At 42.5% G+C, this 16,209-nt stretch overlaps 1 long non-coding RNA gene across 1 annotated transcript; it reads left to right on the top strand.

Annotated features, from left to right (window-relative positions):
- The first annotated feature begins 658 nt into the window (after positions 1 to 658).
- Positions 659 to 15,845, top strand: LOC130295527 (uncharacterized). The gene is made up of 3 exons (XR_008848875.1): positions 659 to 869; positions 1,070 to 1,336; positions 15,508 to 15,845. It is a non-coding gene; the product is annotated as an uncharacterized LOC130295527 (long non-coding RNA).
- The last annotated feature ends 364 nt before the right edge of the window (positions 15,846 to 16,209 follow it).

Below are 16,209 nucleotides of genomic sequence, written 5' to 3'. Positions count from 1 at the left end.
TATACAAGTAGGGGATCATTTTAACCGTATGGACCTACAGAATAATGATAAGGTGTCATGTTTACCGAAATATGCACTGCGTAGAAACGGAAGCCCCCAAAAGTTACAAAATGGCGTTTTTTCTTCGATTTTGTCGCACAATGATTTTTTTTTCCCGTTTCGCCGTGAATTTTTGGGTAGAATGACTCATGTCACTGCAAAGTAGAATTGGTGATGCAAAAAATAAGCCATAATATGGATTTTTAGGTGGAAAATTGAAAGGGTTATGATTTTTAAAAGGTAAGGAGGAAAAAACGAAAGTGCAAAAACTCAAAAACCCTGAGTCCTTAAGGGGTTAAGAGGTTGTTTCTGAATATAGGTGAAATGTTTGTAGTCCTGCCGGACCTTCTTTTCTAGTGTAGAGGTGACCCTTTCTCTTTGGTTAAAAGTCAACAGTGAATGTGAATTTTTCACTAGTCTGTATTATCAGTGTTCTAAACAAGTTTTGAAAACGTTAACAATATAAAGGGGGGGGGGGGAGATTTATCAAAACCTGTCCAGAGGAAAAGTTGCCCAGTTGCCCATAGCAACCAATCAGATCGCTTCTTTCATTTTTAACAAGTCCTCTGTAAAATGAAAGAAGTGATCTGATTGGTTGCTATGGGCAACTGGACAACTTTTCCTTTGCACCGGTTTTGATAAATCTCCCTCACGGTCTATATATACACATCCGCATCAGGACTAGTAATAGGAAAACAAGACAACCCTGATTTGGAGGCCAGGCTGTTCCCTCTGTGTAAATAATCCACATTTTGCACATTATCAATTAGCATTGGAGAGCCCAGGGATCTGCACCTTTGTGTACTCAGAATTGTAAATTGCTAATCCAGGTACGGCAGTAATTGGAGCCTGGCGCGGTGTGAAATGCTGGTGTCATCACTTCAGTCTCCCTCTACCTGTAAATCGGAGTTGGGATCGCACATCTCCCGACTGAAGTGACAGGCCTGACAAATCAATCCTCACGGGCTCCGTCTTCACACCAAGCGAGTGTTGCAATATACGTCAATTAATATTGCTTCTTTATTTTCAGCATGGCGACAGCCCTGGCACAATACGAGGATGACTGTCACACTGGAAACCACAGGAAGGGACAAAGAAATGCGTTGGTTTTCGGATAAAGCGTCCCGGGGGTATACGCCGGGGGTTGTGATTTCAGACAAGGCAGCACCAAGGGAAGGCAGAGAATGAGAGAAGCGAATGGCTGCTGCTTCATTTTGATACAGTTCCTTAGGAATTTCTTTTCAGATGTTTAGGGTTAATTCTACACAGAACGAAAAAGATGAAGAAAATTTGGCAGGTAGACTGTACCAGGCATGTGAATGAGATTTTATTTGTCCGGTTCACATGCAGCAGAATTTTTCTGTACAGAATTCGGCAATTTTAAAACCTATATCCGGTTTCACAGTGGATTTTAACCCTATTTATATAGCAGAGGTGAAGTCTTTGTTAAACAGAGTAATTTGTATAGGTGTTGTAGATTTTACAAAGCAGTCAAAAGTACATAAGAATCGCCTTGTGAAATCTGCCCTTGCGGAATTTACAACTACAAATCTGCAGCGGATTTGCATTGATATCGCTGTGGGCCTGGCGTAGATTTGCAGCAGGAAAAAAGCCTCCTCATCTGGCCCTAAAGGGGTACTCTGGAGGAAGAAAAATGCTTTCAAATCAACTGGTGCCAAAAAGTTATTCAGATTATGTAAATTACTTCTATTCAAAAAACTTAATCCTTCCAGTGCTTATCAGCTTCTGTATATTACAGAGGAAGTTGTGTAGTTCTTTCCAGTCTGACCACACTGCTCTCTGCTGTCACCTCTGTCTGCATCAGATGTCCAGAGCAGGAGCAAATCCCCATAGCAAACCTCTCCTGCTCTGGACAGTTCCTGACACGGACAGAGGTGTCAGCAGAGAGCACTGTGGTCAGACAGAAAAGAACTACACAACTTACTCTGGAGTATACAGAAGCTGATAAGTACTGGAAGGATTAAGATTTTTAGATAGAAGTTATTTACAAATCTGTATAACTTTCTGGCACCAGTTGATTTAAAAAAACTTTTTTCCTTTGGAGTACCCCTTAACGCCCATTTCCCATGTTGGTTCGGCAATAGGATACCTGTTTAAATCTCCTGGCAAGCAACTTTCTGGCCCAAGACTACAGCAATCAGAAAACGCATTTGCTGGAAGTCCCAAAGACTTAGTTTATGGCAAATCCGTATACTAATTGTTTTAGCAGTGGGCAAGTCTTGAGCTACGAAGTTGCCAGAAGATTAAACATACAAACATGTATGTAACATCAGAGTTACACCTTAACCCATATTTGGAACTTTTACATTAAAGGGGTATTCCAGTAAAAATCTGGCTCCAGAAAGTTAAACAGATTTGTAAATGACTTCTATTAAAAAATCTTAAAGGAGAACTACGGGATTGAAAAATGTATCCCCTATCCTAAGGATAGGGGATAAGATTCAGATCGCGGGGGGTCTGACCGCTGGGGCCCCCCATGATCTCCCGTACGGGGCCCCGGCTCTCTGGTTAGAGAGCGCGTGTTGACCACCGCACGAGGCGGCCGACACGCCCCCTCCATACACTGCTATGGGAGAGCCGGAAATTGCCGAAGGCAGCGCTTCGGCTCTCCCATAGCAGTAAATGGAGGGTGAGTGTCAGCCGCCGCCTCGTGCGGTGGTCAACACGCGCTCTCTATGCAGAGAGCCACGGCCCCGTATGGGAGATCATGGGGGGCCCCAGCGGTCGGACCCCCCGCGATCTGAAACTTATCCCCTATCCTTAGGATAGGGGATAAAATTCTCAATCCCGTAGTTCTCCTTTAATCCTTTCAATAATTATCAGCTGCTGAAGTTGAGTTGTTCTTTTCTGTCTGGCAAGAGTGCTCTCTGCTGACATCTCTGCTTGTCTCGGGAACTGCACAGACTAGAAGAGGTTTGCTATGGGGATTTGCTTGCTAAACTGGGTGGTTCCTGAGACACGTGTCATCCAAGAGCACTTAGACAGAAAAGAACAACTCAACTCCATCAGCTCATAAGTACTGAAACGATTAAGATTTTTTAATAGAAGTAATTTACAAATCTGTTTAACTTTCTGGAGCCAGTTGATATATAAAAAAAAGTTTTTTCCAAAAGTATGACAAAATCAAACCTATACAAGTAGGGGATCATTTTAACCGTATGGACCTACAGAATAATGATAAGGTGTCATGTTTACCGAAATATGCACTGTGTAGAAACGGAAGCCCCCAAAAGTTACAAAATGGCGTTTTTTCTTCGATTTTGTCGCACAATGATTTTTTTTCCCGTTTCGCCGTGAATTTTTGGGTAGAATGACTCATGTCACTGCAAAGTAGAATTGGTGATGCAAAAAATAAGCCATAATATGGATTTTTAGGTGGAAAATTGAAAGGGTTATGATTTTTAAAAGGTAAGGAGGAAAAAACGAAAGTGCAAAAACTCAAAAACCCTGAGTCCTTAAGGGGTTAAGAGGTTGTTTCTGAATATAGGTGAAATGTTTGTAGTCCTGCCGGACCTTCTTTTCTAGTGTAGAGGTGACCCTTTCTCTTTGGTTAAAAGTCAACAGTGAATGTGAATTTTTCACTAGTCTGTATTATAGCAATTTTTTAGGATATGTTCCCTAGTGTAAAACAGTCATCTCCAAACTGTGGACCTCCAGATGTTGCAAAGCTACATCTCCCAGCATGCTTAGTGTTGTAATTTTGCAGCGTCTGGAGGTCCACAATTTGGCCCCAAAAGAAGTCGATCCATTGGGGGTCGATGCATCAAGACCTGTACAGAGGAAAAGTTGAGGAGTTGTCCACAGCAACCAATCAGATTGTTTCTTTCATTTTTCAGAGGCCTTTTCAAAAATGAAAGAAGCGATCTGATTGGTTTCTATGGGCAACTGGTCAACTTTTCCCATACAAAAGTTTTCATAAATCTCCCCACGGTTTCCATCTTATGTTGACTTCAATGGGGAATGGGAGTGGGAATGGGGAAGTGGTGTGGCTTCTTTTGGGGCATCTTTGGTGCTGCATTTTTACATTAGGGGAGATTTATCAAAACCTGTGCAGAGGAAGAATGGTGCAGTTGCCCATAGCAACCAATCCGATTGCTACGTTCATTTTTAAAAAGGCTTCTGGAAAATAAAGGAAGCAATCTGGTTGCTATGGGCAACTGCACCACTCTTTCTCAACACATGTTTTGGTAAATCTTCCCTTATGTTTCCCTTCAGGCTTCTTTTGGAGCATTTTGCGAACATACCTGTAGAATAGTGTTTCCCGACCAGGGCGCCTCCAGCTGTGGTAAAACTACAACTCCAAGCCAAAGGCTGTCCGGGCATGCTGGGAGATGTAGTTTTGCAACAGCTGGAGGCACTCCAATGGGTACTCAAATGAGTTTTGTAGCATGCAAGATAGACACATTAGTTATTCTCTACACTTTCTGTCGTTATAACATAGAGTCGTGTGTGTGCAGGTATAAAACATCTAATAAAGTGCGCCCAATAAACAAGGATCTATAATTGTACGTACAAACTCTAAACTGCACCTACCGAAAGTGCTATCGAAACTGCTCACGGAATGCGCGCCATTTTCTTGTTTTCCAAATGAAGCCCACACAGCCTAATTGTTGTTAAATGGTTGCATTTTACACTGAGTGGTACCTAAAAAGACTGCGACAGATACAGGTGTGAAGTACTTTACATGGCACATTATCTAAACATCCTGCGCAGTCTTCATTACATGATGTGGACTTAACTTTCACTTTCAGGGAAAAAAAACATGAAGGGAAAAAGGAAATGTTCCCCGTTTGCCAAAACTAGGCAAAAAAATAAATAAATCATTATAGGGAGTTGGAGAATTAGTATGATTTTTGGTTTTCGTCTTTTCCATACAAAATGTGTTTAATATAATGTTACGACTCCTTTGTAAGGCTATGTTCACATGGCGGGATGTCACATGTAGCTACAGCTTAGTCCTATGGATTTCAATAGGGTTCTGCTGCCCCATGCACATGGCAGAATTTCCGCCGCAGATTCTGCCCCAGAAATTCAAATTATGGCATCCGCAAAAAGAATAAAATTTCCTAGCAGCCCTAGCGGCTGCCGTAATTTTCAAATGTGCAGAATTTCTACCTGTATTTTCCAGACAGAGATTCTCCACATTTTTGGCCATGTGAACTTGGCCTAAGGGTAGGGTAACCTGGGAGTGAATCTGCAGCGTATTTGACACTGTAATTGCGCTGCCGGCAGTCACAAGGCTATAGCAGAGCGAGCTTCCTGCTGCTGTCGTAGCTTTGTTTGTCAGGCGGCCAGAAATCCGCAGTCAGGAGCGGACACAAAGAGCTACGGTAGCTCTGTGACTGCCTGCAGTGCATCTGCAGCATCAAATACGCTGCAGATGCGCTGCCATGTGACCCTCCCCTTAGGTTGGATTTCACACTTCACATACAGTGGTTTTTTTTTAACACTGTTTTTTATTTGGTCAAAAATGTTACTTAAAAGCTTACAGAAATTTTTTGAAGAGTCAACATGTACTCCACAGAACTCAGCATCCTCTGGGTATGGCATTTTTTCTTGCCATTTTTTTTTATATAGGACTCAAAAATACCAGACAAATAGTCATAATCCAAGAAAGGTGGTGCAGAATTCACCTGAAAAACAAGTAACCTTCCTCGGTGGCTACTCCCAAAAAACCCATGCTGGTCACATTTGCATATCGCAATATTGGTTTATTCAGAAAAGAGAAAAAAACAAACAAAGGTGTTGCCTGGCGCTGTTACCCCCAAATGAATGGTATTAAGTAATAGAAGAAAATTCACTTGCCTGATGATATTGGGCTAAGAGCTCAACATCTATAATAGTCAAGTCAAATCTTTTGACAAAGGGAGCTGGAACTCCTGAAATACGTCATCCTACCAATAAACATCCCTTATTTATTTTACCATGGTGTCTCTCATCATCCCTCATGATGCCCCCCCCCCCCCATGTGCACCCCGCTAGACCCCTCTTTTTTTTGCAACTGTACAGATGCCAAGGAGTTCGGTATCTCTACAATATTGGTTTATTAAAATAGACACATTTCAATTCTCGATCAGAATCTTCATCAGACAATCATATTGATTGCCGGATGAAGATTCCGACCCAGAATTGAAACACGTCACATTTATTTTAATATACCAATATTTCTATATAAACCATAAAAGAAGGAAATAGAATAACTTGGAGGAAAATACCAATGAAATATATATTTTTAAAAAAAATTTAAATCCTGTCATATAAAAGTATACATAAAAGGGGTACTCCAGTGTAAATGTTATTTTATTTTTTAAATCAACTGGTGCCAGAAAGTTAAACAGATTTGTAAATTACTTCTATTAAAAAATCTTAATCCTTCCAGTACTTTTTAGGGGCTGTGTGCTACAGAGGAAATGCTTTTCTTTTTGGATTTCTCTTCTGTCACAACCACAGTGCTCTTCGCTGACCTCTGCTGTCAATTTTAGAAACTGTCCAGAGCAGGAGAAAATCCCCATAGCAAACATATGTTCCTAAAATGGACAGCAGAGGTCAGCAGAGAGCACTGTGGTCGTAACAGAAGAGAAATCCAAAAAGAAAAGAATTTTCCCTGTAGTACACAGCCTCTAATAAGTACTGGAAGGATTAAGATTTTTTTAATAGAAGTAATTAACAAATCTGTTTAACTTTCTGGCACCAGTTGATTTAAAAAAAAAAATAAAAATACACGGGAGTACTCCTTTAATACTACGGCCAGCATTAGTCTTTTGGGAAAAGCGCCTGAACAAGGCCTCTTGTTTCGCAGGTGAATTGCCTGAATCACTCTTCTTGGATTAAGCTACTGGCTCGTGGACACGAAACGCTGGATGGACCACCAGGCTGCTGACCCACAGTAAACCTAGATGCCTGTGGAGGTGATGTGCGCTGAGTGCAACCCCTTCTGTCAAGAAGTAGATCTACTACCTGCGATTGCATACACTGTACTACGGGCTTCACTAGGCGCACACATTCTTTTTCTTCTTGAAGGGTAAGGTCACACATAGCGTATACACAGTGTATTTCGTGAAATCTGCTGCAGAGTGGGAAATACGCTGTGTATTCTGAGCAGAATCATAGGGCAACCCGTGGCACCCCTGTGTGCAGTAAGTTTTGGAGTTGGGACCAGCATGCTGACATGACTGTGACGCAGGGGCCCGCCTCCAAACCTTGCTGCACACACAGAGCTGCCGCTGGGTAGCCCTTTGTGTCTGCTCATAGGAGAATACACTGCGCATACACTGTGTGACCCTCCCCGTACTATACAGAATAATATGCATGTTTTAAATGTTACAAAACAAAATGAAGCCAATAATTATGGTGAAACAAATACTTAGAAATGTATTTGTTTTCCCATATCATGCACACTCACTATCACTAGTCCTACAGCACCATTTGTTATATTCCAGGACAGCTGCATCTATACGTTTCATTAAAAGAACTGGGTCATGTGATCATCAGTCTGACTTATCAAATCTTCCAGTGTTTAAAGGGGTACTCCAGCGCTAAGACATCTTATCCCCTATCCAAAAGATATGCCGCTGGGGACCCCCGTGATCTTCCACGCCGCACCCCATTAGAATTAGCCCCCGGAGCGTGCTCGCTCCGGGTCTGATTACTGGCGATCACGGGGATGGAGAATAGTGACGTCTCCATAGAGGCGGGGCGTGACGTCACACAGGGGCGGAGCCTTGACATCACTATGCTCCGTCCCCGTGATCGCCAGTAATCAGACTGGGCTGATTCTAATGGGGTGTGGCGTGGAAGATCACGGGGGTCCCTAGCAGCGGGACCCCCGCAATCAGGCATCTTATCCCCTATCCTTTGGATAGGGGATAAGATGTCTTAGCGCAGGAGTACCCCTTTAAGGGGGTACTCCACTGCCCCAGCACCTGGAGTATTTAGTTCTGAACACTGGGTGCAGGCTGCGGGGGTCGAGATGTCACGGTCACGCCCCCTCAATGCAAGTCTGTGGGAGGGACGTGATGACTGTCACGCCCCCTCCCATAGACTTGCAATGAGGGGGTGTGACATGACATCACGAGGGGTGTGACCATGACGTCACGACCCCTGCAGCCCGCACCCAGCGTTTGGAATTAAATGTTCCAGACGCTGAGGCAGTGGAGTATCCCTTTAATGTGTGAAAACAGGAAGTTAGTTCTGGATTTTGACTTCCTGTAAATTACAGGATGACATCATCACCTCTCAGATCCCTTCCTAATAGCTTTCAGACCCCTCCCCTCCCAGCTCTATCTATATAGTAGTTATACACTGCTCCTGAGGCTGTGTTCACGCATTTGTTTCTTGATGGAGTTTTTCAGTTTTTTTCCATGATTTGTCCATTAGTGGCAAAAAGGTGATATTTTACCATAATTCACATAAAAAATTTGTAATGTTTTAGGGGATTTTGGTAACATCACATGTAAAAATGTAGTAACATTTTATTGTGCGAACACAGCTCAATTGGAATCATAGATCAAATCCCTTTCGCCCAATGGCAATTTTTCTCTAAAAAACACCTGGGTGATCTTTGGCACTAGCTTGATGAGAACGAACAGGTGCAGTGATCAAACACCACACCCAAAGCCAGAGGATTCATGGAAAATATAGGCTGCATTATCAAGTCATTTCAGTGATTGATTTGCAATCAGAAATGACTGAAAACTAATGTCTACCCCATTTGCTAAAACAGGTAAGCAGAAGGCATGCACAAGAACTTCTACATTATTTCTAATAATAGCCTGTGCTGCACTATATAAGAAAAAAATTCCTGGAGTGCTTATTTAACACAGCATGTCAGTGCGGACATTTATAGATCTATACAAATGGTAGCTAAAAGTAAAACTAAGTGCTTTAGGTAACAGTCATTCCATAGCCTATGTCCATGCCATTGTGTTAAGGGTCCTTAGTTGTTGTGTTGAGTTTTTCTGATCTTACCAGGCAGATTTGACTCTGGTGGGCATAAACAGATTTGATATGTGGTATACATAAACCCTTACACAACAGTAGATTTATTCATATTTGTTTTATTCATGTGTGGCTGAAGTGGGAAAAATATCATAGAGTTGGTTGGATGTTCATGTTGTGTGTGCAATTCACATTTATGAATGAATATATATATATATATATATATATATATATATATATATATATATATAGAACCAAAGAAAAAGCAAACAGGCGGCACTCCAGCATAGTAATAAACTCAAAGTGATGTTTTATTCACCCATAGTGCAACGTTTCAACCCACTGAATGGAGTCTTTTTCAAGCATACAGAAAAGTGTTCACACACAGATGTATATATATATATATATATATATATATATATATATATATATATATAGGGTATTCAATTACAATAGACTCTGCCCAATCGGGCTTGATCACAGTGACATCATCTGTCATAATACATATTATAAAGTGCGATTATAAGAGATCCGTACATGATCATATATATTCAGTGAATAAAAAATAAAGTGACATAGTGCTATAATAACAGTGCATTGAAAGCTTCTAATAATAATAATAATAAATACAAACGTAAAAATAACATAAATCCATAATTAGTGGGAGTTACCTCCGTCACATGAAACAGCCCATCTGCCATGAAGCGTGGAAGCCCCTACGTCACCCGACCTATCATGTGATGTACTTATATGAGTAGGGACTCAAACGCCACGGACATGCGCTCTATTCATCCAAGCCAAAGTGTCTCCTAGAAGACGCATCTCAGATCTTAGCGCAGTATGTCCGGACATACTATTACTAATGACATGCGCATTGTGGTCACGGAAGGCACCGCGTCCATCACAACTGAGGGCAATAAGCACTTCCTAATTTATCAACCTTACATTTGAATGATAGACCAAAAATATGTATTTTTAATATTGTGGCATATGACAAAAGGAATTTGAAACAGGGGGTATAATTGATACTCAAAGGCTTCGGGTGGCATCGATATCAGTATTATATAGCATGTCCTGGCCCACTCCTCTGCAAATAGCAGTGGGGATGTAAACAGGGCAACGGACAGTGTTGGGTTGGAGTCTATAGAGTGTCTATAACACCTCCCTAGCCCCCATTTTTCCCACAATCCTCTCTATTAACTGATGGCCACCCCAATTCATTACTCCCCTCTTCACAAAAATGTAGCCACCCACCGCTCACATTTTTTTGGGGATATGGGGTGGTATGAGGGCTCCTTTTTTACGCCATCATCTGTACTTTTTATTGATACCACATTTGCTGATATAAAACTTTTAGATCACTTTTCGGACACGGCTATACCAAATATGTTTATAAAAAAAAATGTTTACGCTTTTTGGGGGTAAAATGGGGAAAAGGGACAATTTTCGTTTTTATTGGGGGAGGGGATTTTTAACTTTTTTTTTTTTACATTTTACATTTTTTTTTTTTTACACTTTTTAAGTCCCCATAGGGGAATATCAATAGCAATCAGTTGATTGGTAATACTGTTCAGTGCTATGCATAGGGCATAGCACTGATTATTAGTATTATCAGCTATCTTCTGCTCTGGTCTGCTCAATCTCAGACCAGAGCAGAAGACGCCGGGAGACGGCCGCCATTACAGATGATCGGATCCCCGCGGCAGTGCCGCAGATGCAGTGATCTGTATTGATTACGGCATCTGAGGGGTTAATGGCGGACATTCGCTGATAGCAGCAGAGTAGGACTGCAGAGTATGACGCGAGCACCGCTCTGATGCTCGCGGTCACACACAGGACATAAATGTATGTCCTGGTGTGCTAAGTACCGCCGCACAAGGATGTACATTTGCATCCGTGGTCGTGAAGGGGTTAAAGAAGGAGTTACAGGTCTGTGAGAGCCAGAAATCTTGCTTGTTTGTAGGTGGCCAAATACTTATTTTCCACCATAATTTGCAAATAAATTCTTTAAAAAAATCAGACAAACAATGTGATTTTATGATTTTTTTGTTGAGTTTAGTTGAGGTATATCTATGATAAAAAATTTTGGAGATGATCTTTAACCTCTTAGCACCATTTATCATACTTTTATAGTAAATGGCACAGGGAGTGTATGGAGAAGGCTAAAGACCTAAACCAGGTCCATATGCAATGGTTGTTAGCTGTAGATAATTGATACTGTACGGCAATGGCCGGAATTAGAGATAACTCAGAAGTCAACCATTAAATCATTTCGTGTCAATAGCAACTACAACACCGAAGCACCTAAGGAAAGGGCTTTCTGTCACATGATCATCCTCCCCTTTTATGACATGCTGTTAGATCGTCATGGCAGCTAGATACCAATTGAAAACCACCAGGTCTACCTTCTTCATACCCCTTTTAGGACCTACCTGAGACCAAGCTTAACAGGATAACAGATACTTTCAATACACTACAATACAGAAGTGTAATCGCAGTTCAAGAGCAAAAATAAAAATAAATAAAAAAAGATAATTAAAAGCTTCAAAATCTCCCATTTTACCTACCGCATTTTTCGTCGTATAAGACGCACTTTTTCTTCCCCAAAACTGGGGGGGGAGTTGGTGCGTCTTATACGGCGAATATACACACCTATCGCGGCGGTTCCTGCGGCCATCAACGGCCGGGACTCGCGGCTAATACAGGACATCACCAATCGCAGTGATGCCCGGTATTAACCCTTCAGATGCGGCAATCAAAGCTGACCACCGCGTCTGAAGGGAAAGTGACACTAACCCAGCTGCTCAGTCGGGCTGTTCGGGACCGCCGCGGTGAAATCTCGGCAACCCGAACAGCTTACAGGACACCGGGAGGGACCTTACCTGCCTCCTCGGTGTCTGCTCCGTGCCGGGATCCCCTGCATGGCCATCGCTCTCCTTCGACGTCATCACGTCGTCGCGCATGCCGTCCCGTCATCCAATAGGAGTGGCGTGCGTAGTGACGTGATGACGGCGACAGAGAGCGTGGATCCCGGTGAAGAAGACGTCCGGAGCGTCGGGGACACCACGCGGACGCGCGACAGCGATGGAGCGACATCCAGGGCAGCGGTGACGGGTCCGGAGCGGCGGGGACACGTGAGTATTACCTCCTATCCAGTGGTCTTCAACCTGCGGATCTCCAGATGTTGCAAAACTACAACTCTCAGCATGCCCGGACAGCCAACGGCTGTCCGGGCATGCTGGGAGTTGTAGTTTTGCAACATCTGGAGGTCCGAAGGTTGAAGATCACTATTGGGTTCAGAATCTTTTTTTTCTAGATTTTGCACCTTTAAAATTGGGTGCGTCTTATATGCCGGTGCGTCCTATCGGGCGAAAAATACGAAATTTAACACAGGTACATTAAAAGAAAAACTCATTGGCCATAGAATTCAGTGACACAAAGCAATTTTTTCTAAAACTGATTTTTTTTTAAGTATTATGTAAAAATTTAAAAACACAACAACTTTGTAAATAGATTAGGATCAAGTTCATGTGTCCTTTTTTATCACACAGTCAATGCATGAAAAGCAAAGCCCAGTAAACAACAACAAAAAAGTATGTCCATTTGGATTTGGTGCTTTAAAGGGGTACTCTGGTGCTTACACATCTTATCCCCTATCCAAGGGATAGGGGATAAGATGCCTGATCGTGGGAGTCCCGCAGCTGGGGACCCCCGGGATCTTGCACGCGGCACCCCGTTTGTAATCAGTCCCCGGAGCGTGTTCGCTCTGGGTCTGATTACCAGCGACCACACGGCCGGCGGCGTGTAACGTCACGCCTCCGCGCCCGTGTGACGTCATGCTCCGCCCCTCAATGCAAGCCTACGGGAGGGGGCATGATAGCTATCACGGGGTGCCGCGTGCATGATCACGGGCGTCCCCAGCTGCGGGACTCCCGCGATCAGGCATCTTATCCCCTATCCTTTGGATAGGGGATAAGATGTTTAAGCAACGGAGTACCCCTTTAAATGCTGCCATTAAAAATACAACTTTTCCCACCAAACAATAAATTTATAAATAAATAAATAGATAGGTTATGGGTCTTGGAAGCCAGGATGGAAATTTTAAAGAAGTCACCTAAAAACAGACTATGATACCGAAGGGTAGGGCTATGTTCACACTTCGGAATTTACAAATAGAATTTTGCACGGAAATTCTACTGGAGCAGAGTCCCGCCCCGTTTTTTTCTGAATTCCGTGTCCGCAGAAAGAATGAACCTTTCCATTCTCTCTGCAGACCCTGCATGGAATGCATAGCCATCTATGAGACGGCGCATTCCGCAGTCTGCGGAATGTCCGCACAGGGATTTTTCACGCAGACATTCAGAGATGTGAACATTATAGAATTCCTTCACATGGGGGATCTTCTGCTAAATTAATGAAATCTGCCACAGCTAAACCTGCAGCTTTTTCACAGCAGAAAACTTTTAAAAGACCTGATGGTGTAACCTTACGCTAAATGTAAAACGCATTTCTCTTTAGTGACATTTTTTCATTTAGTGTCATTGCTGAAAAATTGCTGAAAAAATGCAATACCCAACTGATGCTGTGTTAAAAAAAAAGCAACTGACCCCAAAAATATAGCCCCTGAAATCGTGTCCACATAGAGATCATTTTATGACACAAGCATTCCTGCACCCCATAAAGCCTACAGTAGTTAAAATAACCCCAAGGGACTACAGACACAAGGTTGCTCTTGGAAATCCCTGTCAATCCCACATTGGTGAATTGGACAATGATCACGCAAGTACACTGCTACTCCATTCATACCTGAGGAAGATCCCAGTCTGGGATCGAAACGCGTTGTTTTATAATAAAGGATGTTTTAACTTTACCGCTATTGCTGTCCTGGGAGAAACGCAGACATGTTTTTTCTTTTATTCTGACAAACCATTCACTAAAAAGGCACTTAGGAACCTTCATTTTCATGACTCTGGGGGTCCTAGCAGTTGGGGGTCCTAAAGTGCATGACCAATTTACCACTAAAAACATTGAGCATTTATCATAATGTTTTTAGTGGTAGAACCTCTTTCAGCTGGTCATACACTGTAGATAACTGTTGGCCAGCAGCCATCTTGGCCGATTTCTCCCTATACACATACTCTGCCCAGTGGAGCATGGATGTGGCTTCAATGATTAGAGGAGGGTAAGCCACTATTAAACTCTCTTGGAGGCATCTTATCTTTCTAAGAACAATAGAATCTGTCAATTAGAATTCAAGATATCAAGGGAGAGTGAGGTGAGTGCTATAACATACAATACATGATCAGTCTCTCCCACTGTATGACCAGCTTTAGGTTAATCCTCTATTCTCACCTCATGGCTCCCATCACTGAGCAGTAACGCCAGGAGTATGGCACGTGACCACTGAGGCCATGTGTCTTCCACTTGTAAGGAAAGACTAGGGCTCCAACCAGAGCTTATAAAGTGTTTTGCCACGTTTGCGGCAATTTCTAAATTTTTTTCTTTTAACACAAATAACCACTTTTAGGGCTCATTCACACGGACAGATCCGCAGCTTATTTTACGCTGCGGATCCGCCAACAATGGACCCTACAGTGTTGAGCAGGCACAGATAGAGGGGACACTGTAGGGTCCATCATCGGCGTAAAATATGCTGTGGATCCGTCTGTGTGAACGAGCCCTTACTACTACAAGACTCCTATGTGGGATAGAATGATGGAATCACATCGGAAATTATTTCCAGATGGGGAAATTTCTGTCGGACAAAGAGGGTTTGTAGTAATTAAAGGGGTTATACCCGGGCATTCCAATTCTGCCATTTTTCCAAGGCAAGAGGGAATGGACCAATAGCTGCATGATGTCACCGTAACATCAGCACATTGTATGACTATTGGCCATTGCATGTGGGTGTTTTTTTTCCCCCGTATGTGATGATCGCAATTTAGTATCTGTCCTCTCTTGTCTCAGAAGATATACTTCTGAGATGTAGACAGGGCGTAAGTGTATTACTAGGAAGAGATGATATATTTTCCGCTCTCCAGACAAACCCTTCCATAGGGTTGTCAAGGATTTGGAAAACACAGGGGCACCGTATTGCAGCTCTGCTACATTGAAGTAAATATGAGATCTGCGAATGATTGTTTACTATTATTTTACTGTAGATTTAGTTATGAAAAATAAAATCCAAAAATAAAATAAGAAAGTGATATACAGTACGTCAGATAAGTTTCCTATACTAAGAACCAAGACTTTCAACAACAAGACTTGACTTAGTTTATTTATTTATAAACATTATGGTTCCCGATAACAATGCTGCTAACACTGAGCTCACTAGCCTCATGTATACGTCTACTTGAAGGTACATTCTGGTTTTATTGTTTGTTTGTTTGTTGTAATTAAAAAGGTGCCATCAACAGAAAGGAAAGCAAACTCACAGCCGATATAGACGCTGTTCTCCCAGTGCTGTTATTTAACTCTCGTCTCCTTTTTTCTCACACTTTCCTAATGCAGGTTTACATCACTGTCCTACATGTTTTCTGGCAGATCTCATCAAGAAATTGACAAAACTGAGAGAAACTCAAAGTTTTCTCCATTCTAGCAGGGGTTTCAGTCATCGTACATCAGGGTATGGTGACCAGACATGCTGCAGAGATCATCGGACATCTGAGAAATATTTAATATGACGCTCAAGTCCTATTGTCATCGATCTCTAAACCGGTCCAAATCAAAATAGTGTCTAATGCCCGCTCCATATCGGACTGCCTGCCAATATAGAAGGAATTGGTGTGTTTTGTTGCAGTTAATTTGATGTATGTGACCAGAAACATAATAAAATGATATAAGTCTGAAGAAAGCGCAGTCGGCACTGCTGCACCTATCCCATTATCTCACACCTTGCTGGAATAGGCCCTCGATGTAATGGTGACAACAAACTACGAGCTTGACTCGTACCGGTGCTCAGTGAGCAAAGACATATGCTTTAAAAACTTGGTAGTAGAAGAAGGAAAATAACTCACGGCACTCGATGTTCATGCTTTTTTCGTTTATTCCACAAGAGGTAACTTCACATATCGGGAGGGGGTAGAAGTGAAACGGGACGACGAGCGTTCGTTTTGCGGCTACAAGCCGCTTCTGCCGGTCCCTCAGGGACCGGCAGAAGCGGCTTGTAGCCGTGAAACGAACGCTCGTCGTACCGTCTTAAAGGTCTTAAAG

The sequence above is a fragment of the Hyla sarda genome, chromosome 11 (assembly GCF_029499605.1).
Source record: "Hyla sarda isolate aHylSar1 chromosome 11, aHylSar1.hap1, whole genome shotgun sequence".
Taxonomy (NCBI): Eukaryota; Metazoa; Chordata; class Amphibia; order Anura; family Hylidae; genus Hyla; species Hyla sarda.
Note: the sequence above shows the minus strand (reverse complement) of the source record. Positions and strands in the feature narration are given on the sequence as shown.